The 18,732-nt window shown below is 38.3% G+C and overlaps 1 long non-coding RNA gene across 1 annotated transcript in view; it reads left to right on the top strand.

Moving 5' to 3' along the window:
• The window catches only part of LOC124514844 (uncharacterized), a 101,905-nt gene that overhangs the window by 73,264 nt on the left and 9,909 nt on the right, over nucleotides 1-18,732 (top strand). The window lies entirely within an intron of this gene.

The raw sequence follows: 18,732 nt of genomic DNA, 5'->3' as shown, positions 1-18,732 counted from the left end.
AGGAGGGCACCTTTTGGGATGAGCACTGGGTGTTGTATGGAAACCAATTTGTCAATAAATTTCATATATATATATATTTAAAAAAATGAGGAAAAAAAATAAAGAAAGAAAGAAAGAAAGAAAGAAAAGGTTACATTTGAGCTGAGCCTTAAGAATAGGTGGGAATTTTCCAGCAGGAGAGTGAGGTAAGGATCCTTAAGGCACACATAAAAGCATAAGTACCCTAAACATGCTTGGCATTCTCATAATACATTGCCTTTAAGAAACGACATGGAACCTTTGTGCCTGGATGGTGTAGTGCAGTGCAGAGACCAGATTGGAAGATAGGAGACTGAACTAAATATACTGGGCTTGCCATTTCAATGCCTTGCTTTGTCTTTTCACCTGTAGATTAAGGGGATTTCACTAGTAACTGTCAAAGGCTCCTTCAAGCTGTAGAAATATCATTTTGTAGTTCACAAAAAATATGTTTTCCATAATCTTACATACAAACATATGGAGGAAAAACTACTACAAGTGTCGTGGTTAGGAGCTTGGGCTCTGCTACTCACCTGCTATATGATCCAGAGCAAGGTTCCTAACAATTCTGAGCTTCAATTTCCTTAGCTGACCACAGAGAGTTGTTGGAAGGATATGTGTATGAATTCACATAAAGTATATCGCCTGGCATATGTCAAGGGTTCAGTAAGTGTTGACTGTAATTGTATGTGTGTTCATGTGTGTGTGTGCACATATATCCATACATGCACTTATATGGGTAGAACTTTCAAAAGATTCATAGAATGTGCAGAATATGTAGACTTTGAAAATACAATGGAACAAGAAAAATCTGATTTGTACTCTTTTTTTTAATTTTTTAAAAGTTTATTTTTGAGAGAGAGAGACAGAGCATGAGTGCAGAGGAGGGCCAGAGAGAGAGGGAGACACAGACTCCAAAGCAGGCTCCAAGCTCTGAGGTCTCAAAACAGAGTCCAACGCAGGGCTCGAACTCAGGAGCTGTGAGATCATGACCTGAGCCATAGTTGGACACCCAACCAACTCAGCCAACCAGATGCCCCTGATTTGTACTCTTAAACAAAAACAACTATTTTTTTTTTCAAATGAAAAGGTGGTCTTTATTCATTACTTTGACTTCAGTTAAAAAAATAAAGGAATTTCACTTTCCAATCTGTCTGTTTACTTATGACTTGGAGAGGCTTATTTTATTTATAATAATTCATTTTCTAAGTGAAAATAATCTATCCAACCTCTTTAACTCTATATGTAAGCATTGTTTTGGCTTACTTCAACCCAGAAAATGAAAGTAAGAATAATTGCTGCCATATATAAAATACTAAATGTACAAAATAAAATTGTCATGTAGGCAATTTTAGACACATTACCCAGATTGTCCCATGTATCCTCACAATTCCATAAAGTAGAAATCATTATTCTTATTTTACAAATGAGCAAATGGAGATAGAATGAAAGACACTGCCCAGGAACACCTGGGTGGCTCAGTTGGTTGGGTATCAGACTCTTGATTTCCACTCAGGTCATGATCTTACGGTTCATGGGATGGAGCCCCACATCAGGCTCTGCACTGACAGCATGGAGCCTGCTTGGGGTTCTCTCTCTCCCTCTCTCTTTGTCCCTAGCCCTCTCTCTCACACACACAAAATAAATAAATAAACTTAAAAAAAAAAAGAGAGAGACACTGTCCAGGTCATATGACTAAGTGCAGAGTCAGAACTCCATCCTCAGTCCTGCTTTTCAGGACATGCTCCTCTCCCCGCTTGCAGTACAAAACCCTCAGCTGCTTTTTGAGGAGAGCTTGGAACTGCCCTGAGGTCAACACTTGGTCCTTTTCTATTGATAGTTACCAAATATGACTAATGAGCAGATCTTCTGGGTACCCAAATGTTCATCAGTGGACCAATGCATAAACAAAAGGTGGTATATCCATACAAGGGAGTATTATATGGCCATAAAAAGGAATGGAGTACTAATACACACTACATCTTGGATGGACCTTGTAAACATTAAGCTAAGGGAAAGAAGTCAGTGACACAAAATCATATATTATATGATTCCATTCATATGAAAATTCAGAATAGGGAAATCTGTAGAATCAGAAATGGTTTCTTAGAGCTGAAGGTGGGGATGGGGGGATAGGAGAATAGTAGCTAAACAGCATGGTGTTTCCTGTGAGGTGATAAAAGCAGTCTAAGATTGACAGTGGTGATGACTGCACATATGTGTGAATATACTAAAAACTCCAGAATTGTATTCTTTATATGGCTGAATTGTATGGTATACAAATTATATCTCAATAAAGCTGTTTTTAAAAAATCCTCTGGGAGGGGCGCCTGGGTGGCTCAGTCAATTAAGCATCTGACTTTGGCTCAGGTCATGATCTTGCAGTTGGTGAGTTCGAGCCCTGCATCAGGCTCTCCACTGTCAGTGAGGCTCCAGCTTCAGATCCTCTGTTTCCCTCTGTCTCTGTCCCTCCCTCTCATCCTCTCTCTCTCTCTCAAAAACAAATAAACATTAAAAAAATTCTCTGGGAAACTTTTTAAAAAATATGATTCCTAGCTTCTGTCTCACCCTACCGCCACGTTAACCTCCACCTCTAAGATTCTAATTTAGTAAACCTGAGTTGGTTCTCTGGAAATCTGTATTTTGTCAAAGGTGCCTTGAGTGGTTCTGGTGATAATCTGTGTTTGAATATATCACTGCTTTAAACAGGGGTTACATCAGCTGAGAACTAACCCAGAACTGGGCCAAGCTTTTTTTTTATAATACAGAATTCCAGAGTAGACCCGGCTGGTGGATTTTCAGGGTGGCTGGTGGGAGACCAAGTGGCTCAGAGAAAGCCAAAGTCACTGAATACCAGATACCGCAAAGTTTGCTTGGGCACCTTTTGAATATCTAACATTCAATAAAATCTGGAAGAAGGTTGTTTTAGCCAAACATCCTGACGTTCTTATACAGCACGTTTTTTATTTCTTAGAATTTTAGTGATCCTCTGGTCCCCATTATAAACAAGTTCCAAAAGTTCTTCCTCAGTTGCTTTCTTTGTGTTTATATTCCACCCTGTTTCTGAGGGGTAGAAGTGAGGAGTGAAAAAAAATTATTTAATATAGAGGAAACATATTAAGCCCATGAGAAGGAACTAATAGACAAAGAAGCTCAGTGTCTGAAATTTTATATTTTAATGATAGTTTAGCTACATGAGTAGAAAATACACTTGAGGAATTGACAGGAAACTGGAAGGGGGTGAAGTAAATAAACTTCTAATTAATGTTTAACCGTATTTCATGAATTTAAATATTTGCCAGGTGCATTTCTGGGGCGGGGGGGGGTGGAGTTCTATTCAAATTGAGACTCTGAAGACCGCATTTTATTATTCTAAGATTACAAATGCATTTCAGTTTCTTTAGAATGTGATATGGTTTTGCTGACTAAACAGCATTACAGAGGTCCAATGCTATAATTTGACCCCTCTGGCAAATTAAATACAATTATGCAAACTACTAGGATTTGGGTTAATCTAATTAATACGGTACATATGAAGCAGATAATAATTTCCCTGGCTGAAAACCAGATTGCCTTCTTTCACATCTGAACTGTTTTAGAAAAACATTATACTATGTAAGCAAGACTTTGCTGTCTTACATATTCTATTTGCTCAGCTCCATGATGGACATGTTTAGAAAAATAAGGCCAAAATTGGAATCTTCAAATGATGACATTTTTTGTTCAGAAATGTATAATTACAAAACAGAATATCCCATAAAACTAGGAAGATAATTCATTTTGAGTGGATTGCTTTTCTCAAGTAAAGTGTAAATGTAACACTCATATTTTTTCTCTTTATGCAGCTAAAATTAGTGTTGAATATGATTTAGTGGAGATAATTCTCTTCATTTTAACATAAGTGTTTTAGGGGTTGAAATTGACCCGGATTGAATGTCTACCAGTAATCCATTCACAAACTTCCTGAATGATATTTATAATTGTGAGATACAGTATACTATTCTTAAAATATGTAAATCCCTTTAGCATTAATCAGTACTACATGAGGTGTGCTCTAAGCAGAAATCAGGAAAGATTTGCTTTCATGCCCCTTACCAAGGAAATTAAAGAAATTATCCCTCTCATATGGAGAAGAGGGAAGCATTTTTCCTTTTTTTTCTTGTTACAAAAGCGAATTTCATGTATAAGAGGAGTTCTGGCCTAATAGCATTGAATATTAGTCTTTTCTAGAAAGGAAATGTGCAGGGTGTACCAAGGCTTCTGGTGTGGAATTGTCATTTCCAAGTGTGTGAACACAGTCTTTGCTCGTTTGTTCCTTAGCTTCTTGGGGAGCCTGCCAACAAGCATGCCAACTCTCAAGCTGTATTGTGCAAGGATTTCCAGCCCACAAGGATCTGGACTTTTTTTCATAGGTGATGTCAATGTCATAAAGGCCCCTAAACAGCTGTTGGGGAGAACAACTTTTAGAAAGCAGTGGCCTGTGTTAGTTCTTTGTTCTATGTTAGGCAAGAAATGCTCGGGTTAGTGGGCAAAGAGGAAAAAAGTTCTGTTAAAAATTCTAACACATTTTTTTATAATTTGTTTGTAAACCTGTAGTGACAAGTATATTCCTGAGAAAAAAGAAATATTAGCTGTATTTGTGTTGTGAGTATATGTAAAGGTGCTAATAAATAAGCACATTTCTCAATGCTGTTAACAACTATTGTCATTATGCCAGAAGTTTCCCCGCCATGGGCCGCAGACCTCTGGGAATGGTAGCACAGGGGTCATAGCAAAGAAGTGGGTGTGGAGTGGACAATAATCCATATATACATGTACATTTTATTACTCTGAGTAATATTAAAATTCAACCACTGTAACATGACAGGGGAGTACCCTCAAATGTTTTAGATTAAAAACAAAACTAAATCATCTCATATCTTAAACTTGCCTCGCAATAGCCTGGGGTAGATGGCAGAAGATTGGTCATGAGTTGATCATTGTTTAAAGCTGGATGACGGATACATGGAGAGTTAGTGTAGCTTTCCCTTAAACTTTGTGGGGTTTTTTTTTTTTGAAAATTTCCCTTATAATAACCTTAAAAATCATTCCACCCAAAAAGTTTGGTAGCCACTGCCTTATATTAAATTGTCAAGTAATTTTGCTTACAAATTCTTCCTTTGGATACTCAGTCAAGTTGTTCAAAGCAAAGTTTATGTACTAAAGACTACATAAGAGATACATTGTCAATCCCTGGTTTACTTTGGGAGTATCCTGATTACTTTTTTTATACTTAACCTAATCTTTGTCTCACACCAAGAATTAAAAAAGGGAAAACAGCATTCATACACCTATAAAGGGTTATGGGACATATTGACTGAGAGAAACATAAAAACTAAAATGCTTTTCTCACTGTCACCTGTTACATCCTTTTTCTTCTCTCCCTCTCTCTTTCTCGTTCCCTGTCTCTGGTTTTCTGTAATGCAGCTGTATTTACCCTAAGTTTAAAGAGAATGACCTGTTTCAAAATTGAAGTGGCAAACACAAATTAGAATGCATCCTTTTGGTCTGTTACTCACAACCAATCCGTCTTCAGCAACTGTTCTACTTTTCTTTAGCCTTGGCAAGCTATTCAGAACAACATTTCCTTCTTTTCATTCTGATGCTGGACGATTGTTTGGTGCTGATACGACATTGGCTTTTCCCATAATTTAGCCTAGAGAGTTTTACACTAGGGAGTTTCAATGTGTTTAGATTATCAAGCTTTTTTCCAAGCACTTCTGTAACAGAACTCCATGTTCTAATAGCCCCAGCAAAGTTGCTTTAAATACTTTTCCCCCTGAATTTTCATTAAAATTCACTTCCATTTTAACATTGATGGTTTATTGTCAATTTGCCCCAAAGATAAATTAAAACATGTAGAGATTGTCATTTCCTGTTTGATGTGTTGTTGTTCCTGTGCACAATGTCAGCCTTTTTATTTAGGTGTATGCCATTCCACGGGGATAAGTAACTTCCCGATTAGTCATTAGGAGTAACTCTTGGAAAACGGATATAATCCCACGTGTGAGCCAGGTGAGTTATATTAGGGGTCAAGGGTTATGTGATCATGTGTATGTCTGTTCCTTTATTATGTAACAGAATCTCATCTGTCATAGTGTGGCTTATCACTACAAATCACAAAATTGTGATTATTTTGTATCAGATTCTCACATTCTTATTTCTTGCCTGATATGACCAATGAACTGGTTTTCAAATGTAGTCATGAAAGAATCGGACAATTGTAGGAGACGTGAATTCGCTGAGATACATATTTCAGTAGTTATGTTTGCTTTAATAATGAATTGCTATGAGTTTGTACTCTTTGGCTAGATATTCTGCCTCCTACATCAGATTTTAGAAAAATCTGCATTTCTTGTATGTGTTAAACAAAGTGATGTGTTCCTATGACATTAGTGATCTTTAAACTTTCCAGTTCACATACAGCCTCAGAGAATTTTGAAAAGGTTTGTGCTCCTCTTAAAAAAACTTTTTTACAGTTATTCTTTTTTGAGAGACAAAGAGAGACAGTGTGAGTGGGGGAGGGGCAGAGAGAGAGGGAGACACGGAATCTGAAGCAGGCTCCAGCCTCTGAGCTGTCAGCACAGAGCCCTACTCAGGGCTTGAACTCATGGATCGCAAGATCATGACCTAGCTGAAGTAGGATGCTTAACAGACTGAGCCACCCAGGCACCCTCTGCCCCTCTTGCACATTGATGACAGCTGAAAATTTTTATTATGGTACTAATAATTGCAGAGGATGAAATTTTCTTCATGTTGTAAAAATTCTACAGAAAAAAATAAACCTGCTATATTACTTTTTTAATAGTAATTAACATGATCTAAATACCATGGCAATTTAACATTCCAACCATCCACTTAAAAAGTAAATCATTAAGCTTTCTTTACAGATATTTATGTCATTCCCCCCCCCTTTTTTATGAATCTGAGCATTTTATTTTATTTTTTTCAATATATGAAATTTACTGTCAAATTGGTTTCCATACAACACCCAGTGCTCATTCCAAAAGGTGCCCTCCTTAATACTGAATCTGAGCATTTTATTTTATTTTATTTTATTTTTTTTTGTTTATTTTTTTGTCATTTTCCCCCTTAAACTTATGCTTTCATTCCACTTCACCTATGGAATTTTATTCTAATATAATATATATTTATGCTTGAATATCTTTTATTGATGAACCTATTATGTTTTATTTCAACAAAAATATTTCTATAGATTAAGATTTAAAATTAAAAATATTTCCTGTAACCATGAGGCCCAAACATTTTCTGAAATGAGTCACCATTACAATTATTATTAATATACAGTTGATCAAAAGAAGTTTTACTATTTGACCTAAAGGTATACATAATTTTATTAGAAATACATCTCAATGAGATGGCTGTGAGGTGAATTAGGCTTTAAATTTTTCAAATTTTACCTTTTTTTCCTTTTATTTTAGGGCTTTTATTTTCTTTTACACTTAGTTAATGTATCTATTCATGAATAGTTATTGCTTTTTGCTAGAATGAGACAAGTTTGGTATCAATAAAACCTCTAGTTTTATTTTTGTAGTTGTATATCCTAAGAAGCCTTATTCATGTACATAAGTAGATAGCTCTGGAAGGAGGGCTTTTTGTTTGTTTAAATGGGAATTTTCTTAAACCCTTTCCATTGCTTCTGAGTTATATGCCCCAAATCACTCTGTAATCTTTCTTTAGTTTTTAAAAAAAAATTTTTTTTTAATGTTTATTTATTTTTGAGAGAGACAGAGACAGAATGTGAGTGGGTTAGGGGCAGAGAGAGAGGGAGACACAGAAGCAGAAGTAGGCTCCAGGCTCTGAGCTGTCAGCACAGAGCCCGACGCGGGGCTCGAACTCACAAGCTGTGAGATCATGACCTGAGCCAAAGTCGGAAGTTCAACCGACTGAGCCACCCAGGCGCCCCCTTTCTTTAGTTTTAAAAATGATTTATTCCCTAACACTTTTTTATTTTATTTATTTTATTTTTTTAAGATTATTTATTTTGAGAGAGAGAGAGTGAGAAAGAGAATACGAGTGGGGAAAAGGCAAAGAGAGGGAGGGAGAGAGAGAGAGAGAGAGAGAGAGAGAGAGAGAGAGAATCCCAAGCAAGAGAGAGAGAGAGAATCCCAAACAAGCTCCACACTATCAGCATGGAGCCCGACATGGGGCTCGAACCTGTGAACCACGAGATCATGACCGATCCAAAATCAAGAGTTGGACACTTAACTGACTGAGCCACCCAGGCATCCCACTCTGTAATCTTTCCATTAAAAATTGGAGATTTATCAGTGGACAACTTGATAAGGTCTCATACTTGGCCACTCCTTCCCACTACCTTTCTTTTAGGACCTTTTAAGTGAGACACTGAGATCTCAGAAGATTCACCAAGATCTCCCAGATCTCATTGTCCTCTCAGCCTGAGTGCAGTTCTTATTACAGATGCTTCTCTGACTATCCAGTCAGTAGGTGGTCAGCAGGAAATAGATTATTAGACTGGCTACTCCAACGTGCATCTAGACAGAGATATGGTGGCTTCTAGATGACTTGATGAGTGGAGGCCAAGCTCCAGATACTGTTTCTATAGTGGAATGACAGTCTTCATTCCTATCTTTAACCTGTAAATGTGGATATTATTAATATCTACATCACAGGATTGATTCAAGGGACATTTGAGATGATACAATTGAAACTTCTTGGGGAACTTAAAAATGCTACACAAATATTAGTTGATCCATGTTGAGGGTATTGGAACATCATCTGTCCTAACCCTCTTGGTCAGATAAATTGGGTCTGCTTACACAGCATTATGCTAAGAAACATACAAAAATGCAGCTCACCCATTTGGACCTGCTGCTGCTTCTTGTTCTCTGACCACTTGTTTCCCCAACAAGGATCTCGTTAATCTCCGACGCACCTTCTGACTTGCTTTGATGAGCATTTGTATGCTGAGAGGTACTTCTCTCAGTAGTCTTTCCTGAAGATAACATTTGGTGCTTTCTGTCTCTTTCCACACAGGATTCAGTGCTGCACAAAAGGCACTTTTGTCTTCTGTCTTCTAACTTCTTTTTTCAAAAAATTTTTTAATGTTTATTATTTTTGAGAAAGAGAGAAAGAGCAAGTGGGGGAGGGGCAGAGAGAGAGGGAGACACAGAATCTAAAGCAGGCTCCAGGCTCTGAGCCCTCAGCACAGAGCCCAACGGAGGGCTCAAACTCATGAACTGTAATATCATGACCTGAGCTGAAGTCAGACGCTTAACCGACTGAACCACCCAGGTGCCCCTTCTGTCTTCTGTCTTCTATCTTCTGTCTCCTATCTTCTATCTTCTTTCTTGGTCTCTTACAGGCTGGACTGATCACAGACAACAACCCCTCACCAGAGAAGGCAGATTGGATAAATATGTATACAAATGGGAGAAGAGAATTTAGGTAAATCAGCCTGTTGGTAAAAATGGTAGATAAGATTAAGACTTGTAGGAACTTTAAGGAAAAGTGACTAGTGGGATTTAACAACTAGTTAAACTAACTAGTGGGATTTAACTAACAGTTGTGTGTAATTTTCTTCAGGTACTGGTAGTTTATTTTTCTTGAAATAAATATACAAATTAGCAATATTTCCATGGTGAAAAATTAGAAGAATCAAATAATTGTTAAGAGAGACTTTATTGTATCTTTTTCTATTTCTTCTTTCTTTTTTTAAAAAAAAATGTTTTTTTTAATGTTTATTTATTTTTGAGAGAGAGAGAGACAGAGCACCAGCGGGGGCGGCGGGGAGAGGGGGGACAGGGAGAGAGAGAGAGAGAGAGAGAGAGAGAGAGAGAGAGAATCCAAAGCAGGCTCCAGGCTCTGAGCTGTCAGCACAGAGCCTGACACGGGACTCAAACCCACCACGGTGAGATCGTGACCTGAGCCCAAGTCAGACGCTTAACCAACTGAACCACCCAGGCGCCCCTTTTCTTTCTTATTTCAATCTCATTTTGATGTACTGGCCCAAATTTCACCTCAGATTAACTCCATATAACATTTTTGCAGCAAATTCAGTTGTGTGATATTAAGTAGAAAATTCTTTTCCAGACCCCAGAGTCAATCAGTTTGCACCTTGAAGACAGGATTTGGTGACATTTAATACTGGATATCTTGATTAAAGGGTTGGGACAGGTTACTGAGTCAGTTACAGTTACTGTGTACCCACTGAAAGTGTGACACTTTAGTATTTATTAAGTATGGAGCACTTTATGGATCTGAAACTCTCCTCAAAAGTGAGACTTATTCACTGTAGAAAGAGTAGGCTCAACCATTCGTGGAAGAAGCTCCTAACTTTTATCTACTTACTCCAAGTCTAGTAAACCTTTTAACCTTTACTTGTAGTTGGGTCAGAGGGAGTAGTGCCATCCAGTCCCTCTAGGAATCAGCTAGGAATATAGAGAAGAATATGTTAGGAGACTAAACATAGGTAAAATATAGGTAGTCCCAAATTAACTAGTACAGTGCTAAAACTCTTATGGATGCTCAGTTAATATTTGTTGTTGAGGCCAAACATCTTTGCTTTTCCAAAATCTCTTTGCAAATAACACATGTGAGTTTGTCTGGGCTCTGAAGTTCAACTCATATTTCCTCTGTACAAAAGGAAATACATTCTGAGGTCTTTTGGGAGTACTTGTTGTCATAAGCTAATTTTTTTATATTTATAGTCCCCCTATAGCTTAACTTTTTCAAAAATCTATAGCTTTTATCTGGCTAAAATTAACAACTCAGGAAGCCACAGGTGTTGGTGAGGATGTGGAGAAAGGGGAACACTTTTGCACTGCTGGTGGGAATGCAAAGTGGTACAGCCACTCTGGAAAACAGTACGGAGGTTCATCAAAAAATTAAACATCGAGCTACCCTATGACCCAGCAATTATACTACTAGGTATTTATCCAAAGGATACAAAAATGCTGTTTCAAAGGGACACACGCACCCCAATGTTTATAGCAGCACTATCGACAATAACCAAAGTATGGAAACAGCCCAATGTCCATAGATGGATGGATGGGTAAAGAAGATGTGGTATACATATACAATGGAGTATTAGTTGGTGATCAAAAGAATGAAATCTTGCCATTTGCAACAACGTGGATGGAACTAAAGTGTATTATGCTAAGCGAAATAAGTTAGAGAAAGAAATATCACAATTTCACTTATATGTGGAATTTAAGAAAGAAAACAGATGGGGTGGGTGCCTCGGTGGCTGAGTTGGTTGAGCGTCCAGCTTCAGCTCAGGTCATGACTTCACAGCTCGTGAGTTTGAACCCTGCATCAGCCTCTGTGCTGACAGCTCAGAGCCTGGAGCCTCCTTCCGATTCTGTGTTTCCCTCTCTCTCTGCTCCTCCCCCGCTCACAGTCTCTCTCTCTCTCTCTCTCTCTCTGTCTCTCAAAAATAAATAAACATTTAAAAAAATTTAAAAAGAAACAAAAACAGATGAACATAAGAGAGGGGAAGAAAAAATAAAATAAAAACAGAGAGGGAAGCAAACCATAAGAGACTCTTATATACAGAGAACAAACTTAGAGTTTCAGGAGGGGTTACGGGTGGGGGGATGGGCTAAATGGGTGATGCTCATTTTTGGAATGAGCACTGGGTGTTATATGTAAGTGATGAATCACTAAATTCTACTTCTGAAGCCATTATTTACCTGTATGGTAACTAATTTGGATTTAAATAAAATTTTAAAAATAAATTTAAAAAATCGCGGGGGGAGCCTGGGTGGCTCAGTTGGTTAAGTGTCCGACTTCGACTCAGGTCATGATCCCGTGGTCCATGAGTTCGAGCCCCGTGTCAGGCTCTGTGCTGACAGCTCAGAGCCTGGAGCCTGTTTCAGATGCTGTGTCTCCCTCTCTTTCTGCCCCTCCCTGCTCACGCTCTGTCTCTCTCTCTTCCTCAAAAATAAATAAACATTAAAAATTAAAAAAAATCTATATCTGTTCTCCTTTGTTTTTTAAAAATATTTTTATTATGGTAAAACATATATCACATTAAATTTATCATTTTAACCATTTTAAGTGTATAATTTAGTGGCATTAATTATATTCACAATGTTGTGTTGCTTTTTTTTTCATGCTGAACAGAATTCCTAATGTAACTGTGACAAAGATGTATGAAGTATTAGCTGAAAAATAGTTGTTAGCTTAAAGGACAGACATATCCTAATCCCAGAACACTTATTAGGGGACACAAATATATACAACATATGAATTGAGTGGATCCTGAATACGATCCCAAAGAGTCAGGAAAGCCCCATAGTTGTAGTGTAATATGCAGCATGAGATCTTCATTGGAATAGGATTATTTTATGTCAGGCCAACAAAAACTTGGCATTGATGCATAATTAATGAACTGGGAAATGGATTAATGAGATTTCTCTCTAATTAATGTTTCCCTAATATTTGACGTGAAAGCAAAGCTGCATTAATTAGTAGAGTGGGTATTGTGTGTGTGTGTGTGTGCATGATTTTGTGTGGGTGTTGTGTGTCTGTGGGTGTAGCTTGACATACTTCATTTGCTGTGTTCTCCTCTCTTTGCTCTTGCCCTCCTTCCTCGTTTCCACCCCCTCATCACTCTTATTCTTCTCAGGACTGCCATTGTGTTTTTGTATGTGGATGAGGGGGAAGGACTGACAGCTTGAATTATTCCATTTTTAGATGAATGTTTGAGTATATATGAATTAATCAATATTTCACAATCTAGGTAGTGAAAGCCCCTCCTTTCTCTTAGAGCAAAAAGAACATTATGGTCTGTGTGTGCAGCTTAACTACCATTAATGTTAATTAAATCATGCAGGCAAAACCCCTTTCTTGATAACATGCTCTAGTGTACATCATTGTCAATTATACATCAACTCTTAATCATCTTGGGAAGCAGAAGCGGTAAATCCCCCTGCTGGGCCACAGCACCTCATGTAGGGATTATTGGCTAGCATTAGGATCTGAACTTAAAATCTTAATTCTTTATTTTCCTTCAAACTTATTATACTATTGTTAATTAAGTCGAATATTCCCCCAGGAGGAGGTAAGCAAGTGTGTGTGTGTGTGTGTGTGTGTGTGTGTGTGTGTGTGTTTGCATATGGGATGGGGGAAGAGATGAAGATAAAGGAATGGTGAAGTCTAAGAGGAAGGATATTTTTGCATTCATATTTGAGGGCTACAAAAATGTGTAGCTCCTTTTCCAAAATCTTGAATTTGAACATGGCTTTGCAGATATAAGATCTTCCATGAGCTGTATAGTTCTGATGGTTTTGTTTCTGGACATGAAATGCTACTATTGGAAGATTTCATTTCTTATGTGGCTAAGTATTTCCTCATCCAAAAGATATTCGTGGAATCTATGATGCTGCTGCTGTTGTCAAGAAGTTCTCTAACTAGTGGCAGAGACTGACACCTTAACAGGTATTTGGAAATGTATGAGCGAGAGCCATTCAGTTTGCTAGAGCTTATGTTCCAGCTAGAGAGTGATGAAAGGTAAGACTGGAGGGCTGGGGAGAGGCCACACCACGGGAAACCCTGTGCTCCGTGTTGTACTAGCAGGATAAGAACTGCTGTCACCAACAAGGGTCTGAAATGCTAGGAGTGAAGTTCTCATTCCTGGAGGCAGTTGGTGCAAGCAAGCCTTCCACCCTCTGGTTCTAGCCAGAGCATTGAGTCTTCTGCTTGCAGCTTCTGCATCTGCTAGCTGACTATAGAAGAGACGGGGGAGTTAGGACTGGACCCATCTTGGGAAGGCACACATCACGTCTCCCAGTGATGATCATATGTCCCAATGTATGCCTGAATTCCCAGGGCAACAATTAATACTGTCCTCTTTCACTCTTAGCCGTGTCCTGACTTGGACAGTAAGTCACATGACCGCCCTGACTTCCCACATTCCACTGGCCAGAATTCAATCACATAATCACACCCGACTCCAAGGGAGGCTGGGAAATCTATGCAATTGGAAGGAAAAGGCAAAGGATTTTGGTGAATACAAGGTCCTCCGTGCCACACATGTGAAGGAGGTTAAGCTCTGTTCTCCATATCTATTGCCTTTAAACCATCGCCACTTAAATTCTTGATATTCCTTTGAAAATTCTGGTTTATTTTAAAAATTCGATTGAAGTTTGAATCCTGCTGTATAATATATTTGTGTCTTTCTTAAAATAAAAATATTGTGCTTTCTTCTTTAAAAATCTTCACAGGGGCGCCTGGGTGGCGCAGTCGGTTAGGCGTCCGACTTCAGCCAGGTCACGATCTCGCGGTCCGTGAGTTCGAGCCCCGCGTCGGGCTCTGGGCTGATGGCTCAGAGCCTGGAGCCTGTTTCCGATTCTGTCTCCCTCTCTCTCTGCCCCTCCCCCGTTCATGCTCTGTCTCTCTCTGTCGCAAAAATAAATAAACGTTGAAAAAAAAATTAAAAAAAAAATAAAAAAATAAAAATAAAAATAAATAAATAAAAATAAAAATCTTCACAAATAAATAATGCTCCAGGAATATTTGCCACAGTTAGTTGTTATTTCCTCGACTCCTGGAAGAGCTGTATGAATACCCAATTTGAGACAGACACCACTGAGCAGTCTTAAGCAGAAGATGACCTGGCCACATTTTCATTTAAAAAGACCACTCTGGGCCACCTGGGTGGCTGAGTCACTTAAGCATCTGACCTTGCCTCAGGTCATGATCTCATGGTTCATGACTTTAAGCCCCACATAGGGCTCCACTCTCAGCTCAGAGCCTACATCGAATCCTCTGTCTCCCTCTCTCTCTGCCCCTTCCCTGCTCTCTCCCTCAAAAATAAATAAAACACCTTAAAATATTTTTTAAAAAAGACCACTCTGACAGCTGTGTGGAGTGTAGATTTTAGGAGGCAAAGAGAGGGAGGCCAATTTAGACTCTTCTAGTTATCTGAGAGAAAGATGACGAAGGATCTGAGTAGTGCTGGTAGGAATGTTAGGAGATTAAATCGGTAGGCCTAAATCAAAAATTAAGTTACTGATAAATTAGACTATGTAAAAATTGAATGCTTCAGCAAAAATAATCATAAAATTAAATTTAACAAGCAAAGAACAAACTGGGAAAAAATGGGTGACACATTTATGAATGATGATATCTTTAATATACAAAGAGGATTATGACTCACCAAGAGAAAGCATTCTACTAGAAAAAATAGACACAGCAATTTGTCAAAGAATATAAATGGTCTGCAAAATGTTAAAAACCTTGCCAAAGATCAAAAAATAGAAATGAGAAGATGAGAGCTATTTTTCATTATCAGATTAGTAAAAGAAGGTCTCATAATAGCATGTACAAGATATTAGTATTAGTGCTGTCAATAACAGTCAAAAATGAAAAAAATAATAATTTCCTTCAATGGAAAATTTGATAAATAAATTATGATATATCCCCTCAATGGGATATTGTGCAACCACTAAAAATGATTGTATAACTCTATATTAATTGAAATAGGAAGACACTCATGACCCACTACTAAATGAAAACAAAAGATTATTGAACTCTATATAATATGCCTCACTTTCTGTAAAATGTCTATATGAGTGTGCAGGAATGTGCATGGGTATATATATAGAGAGAGAGATATCTGTAAGGCTTTTCAACAAAATGTTAAAACAGCGCCTATTTCTAGAGACTAGAGTTGGAGATGATTTTTACTTTTTCCTCTGTATCTTTCTATATTATTTTGAAATTTGAAAATAGACATAGATCATTTATAATTTTTAAGAAATAAAACTAAATTATTTAGGGGGAAAAATAGCAGGTCTTTTTGTCCTTCAGAATAAAAAATGAGGCAAAGTTGAGGATTGGTCGTATGTGGAAAGTGAAAGAGAAGGGTTGGTCAAGGATTACTTCTGGCTCTCTCATCCTGGTAATTCTGTGGCACTGGCTAAAAGACAACCCTCCTGTCATTGCCTGCCCTTTCCCCCCATTGTCAATCCTTACCACTTTGCAACTTCTCATCTCAGATTCTGCCCCTCCTAATGCTGGTCCCACTGTTGGAGCCTCTGCAGGCTCGGCCTGATTTCAGAATGCCCTCTTCATCTACTTTCTTAACTAAGTGGCAGAATATTAGAGATGAGAGATGTCATTGGAAATGACTGGTCCAAATGTTAAATTGGCATAGGTTGCTTTGATGCCAACATGTACTGAGGGTCCCAGTCTAACGTCAGAGAAGATGGATGTGAGAACTACCAAGTTTAAGAGGGGCCCAGTACTGACTGGCTCTGTCTCATGGTGTTCAAAGTAGTAGTAAGGCCCATCGAAAGGGTAAGGATTCCCAGGGGCTTGCAAGGCTTGATGAGGGATAAGGAAGCCCATTTTCACTTGGACTGACTACACAGAAGAGGGGCAGGAGGTTGAATAGTGGAAGCAAAGGCTGGTCCTTGTTAACAGTTTGAGAGGAATTGCCACCATATCCTTTTTCTGTATTGCAGTTTTGCCTTACAAACAATTTTTTTCAAAGCCAGATTATGCAGAAACAAGCCTAAATGCTGTCTGTCTAAATGTAAATGTTAAACATAAGAACTCTTTACTGGTAAAGAAATTTGCAAGATTGAAGTCAGAGATGTGTCGGCTTCTCAAATTTTATTCTCTTTGCCATTTAAGGCTGACTCATCCCAGCCTTCAAGGGTCAGGGCATTTCTTAGTATGCGTTGAACTCATGCCAAACTATTGTTTCACACTGTTATTGTCTAAAAGACAACGTGTACTAGAAACGTGAAACAGGAAACGTCCTTCTGAACTTATTACGGTAGAAGAAATTTTCCAGAGTCCATATGCTGATGTAATTATGCTCAGATTTTTTTTTTTTTTTTCCAAAGCGTTTGGTGACCAGATCTTTGGAACAATTGTCTTCGGTGTCATGGGCAGGGCATATAACTTATTATCTGTCTTGTAGAAGAGTACAGCCTGTAATTGGCACACTGTTTTTGAATTAGGTTTTAAGGTGTTCTTTTTTATTCGCCCAGTTTGTGTGGGTGTGGGAAGTGCATATATATTTGAATGTCCGAATCTCTATTTTCTTTGGAGAGTCCTTACTTTATTTTACACAGAATTTTTTTTTCTCCATCTTCATAGTCGATGACACATACCCTACTCCCTTCTGTTCCAGTGCTGTACTTTGTACAATTTACAGTACAATTTCCTGGAAATAGCAGCAGGCAGCTTCAGTAGGCCCTGGCTGGCTGGTTCAAGGGTTCTTGCAGTGCTCACAATGGACATTTCTCAGCATCACTAATCTCTCTTCTTTTATTTTGGTCCCATTTTCATCAGCACCAATCCTGTGCTCTGAAATGAATTGAAATGCTGTACTCTTTGAAGGGACGAGGATTAAAGTTTAAACCAGGTCTAAGGATGAGGTGAGAGGAGAGCAGCCCACACAGATCTGGTAGTTTTTTTTCTCCTGAGAACTGAAAAAAACAATCTGTACTCTCAGAAAAGAAAGGAAACAGTAAGTAGGAGCTTTTCCCCTACACTGTACATGGTACACTGTCTTTGGTGTAGAGCAAAGTGAAAGTCAACCCATTATTTATTTCTGTAGCACACTTATTTTTTTTTAATATTTTTAACGTTTTTTATTTATTTTTGAGAGAGAGAGAGAGTGTGAGCGGGGGAAGGGCAGAGAGAGAGGGGGACACAGAATCTGAAGCAGGCTCCAGGCTCCGAGCTGACAGCACAGAGCCGGACGCGGGGCTCAAACCCATGAACCGTGAGATCATGACCTAAGCCGAAGTCGATGCTTAACCGATGCTTAACCGATGCCCAGGTGCCCCAATTTCTGTAGCATATTTAAATACAGTATTGGATTTATATAATCATTAAGAAGTAGAGATCATAACTCAGGTATGACTGCATCTTTTTTTTCCCTCTTTTCACTTAATTTAAGTAGCTTCATATTCTTGTTTTATGTTTTAATGTTTATTTATTTTTGAGAGAGTGAGAGAGAGTGTGGAGATCTGAAGCAGGCTCTGCATTGACAGCAGAGAGCCCAATGCAGGGCTCAAACTCAAAACCTGTGAGATCATGACCTGAGCCAAAGTCAGACACTCAACTGACTGAGCCCCCCAGGCACCCTTAGAAATCCATTGACTAAAAAAAAAAAAAAAGAAAGAAAAGGAAAAAAAAGAAATCCATTGACTTTTAATGTAACTTTTGAATAGGAAGCAGTTGAATATAAACAAGATCTTGAAATGAGATTATTTGGGATTAACTAAGTATTTCTATATCTAATTTAAAAGCTTATTTTATTTTTATGTTTAATTTATTTTTATTTTTTAATTAAAAATTTCCTTAAAAATATTTATTCATTTTTGAGAGAGGGAGAGAGACAGAGCATGAGCAGGGCGCGGGGGAAGGGCAGAGAAAGGGAGACACAGAATCCGAAGCAGGCTCCAGGCTCTGAGCTGTCGCACAGAGCCCAACGCAGAGCTCAGACCCACAAACTGCAAGATCATGACCTGAGCCAAAGTCAGATGCTTAACCGACTGAGCCACACAGATGACCCTTTTAATTTATTTTTAAATTTAAATCGATGTTAGTTAACATAAACTGTAATAATTTCAGGAGTAGAATTTAGTGATCTATCACTCACATATAACACTCAGTGCTCATCCTAACAAGTGCCCTCCCTAGCATATTCTTGTTTTATATCTGAGT

The sequence above is a fragment of the Lynx rufus genome, unplaced genomic scaffold (assembly GCF_022079265.1).
Source record: "Lynx rufus isolate CCGP_SWC_20201006 ecotype Redwood Valley unplaced genomic scaffold, mLynRuf1.p SCAF_2, whole genome shotgun sequence".
Taxonomy (NCBI): domain Eukaryota; kingdom Metazoa; phylum Chordata; class Mammalia; order Carnivora; family Felidae; genus Lynx; species Lynx rufus.
Note: the sequence above shows the minus strand (reverse complement) of the source record. Positions and strands in the feature narration are given on the sequence as shown.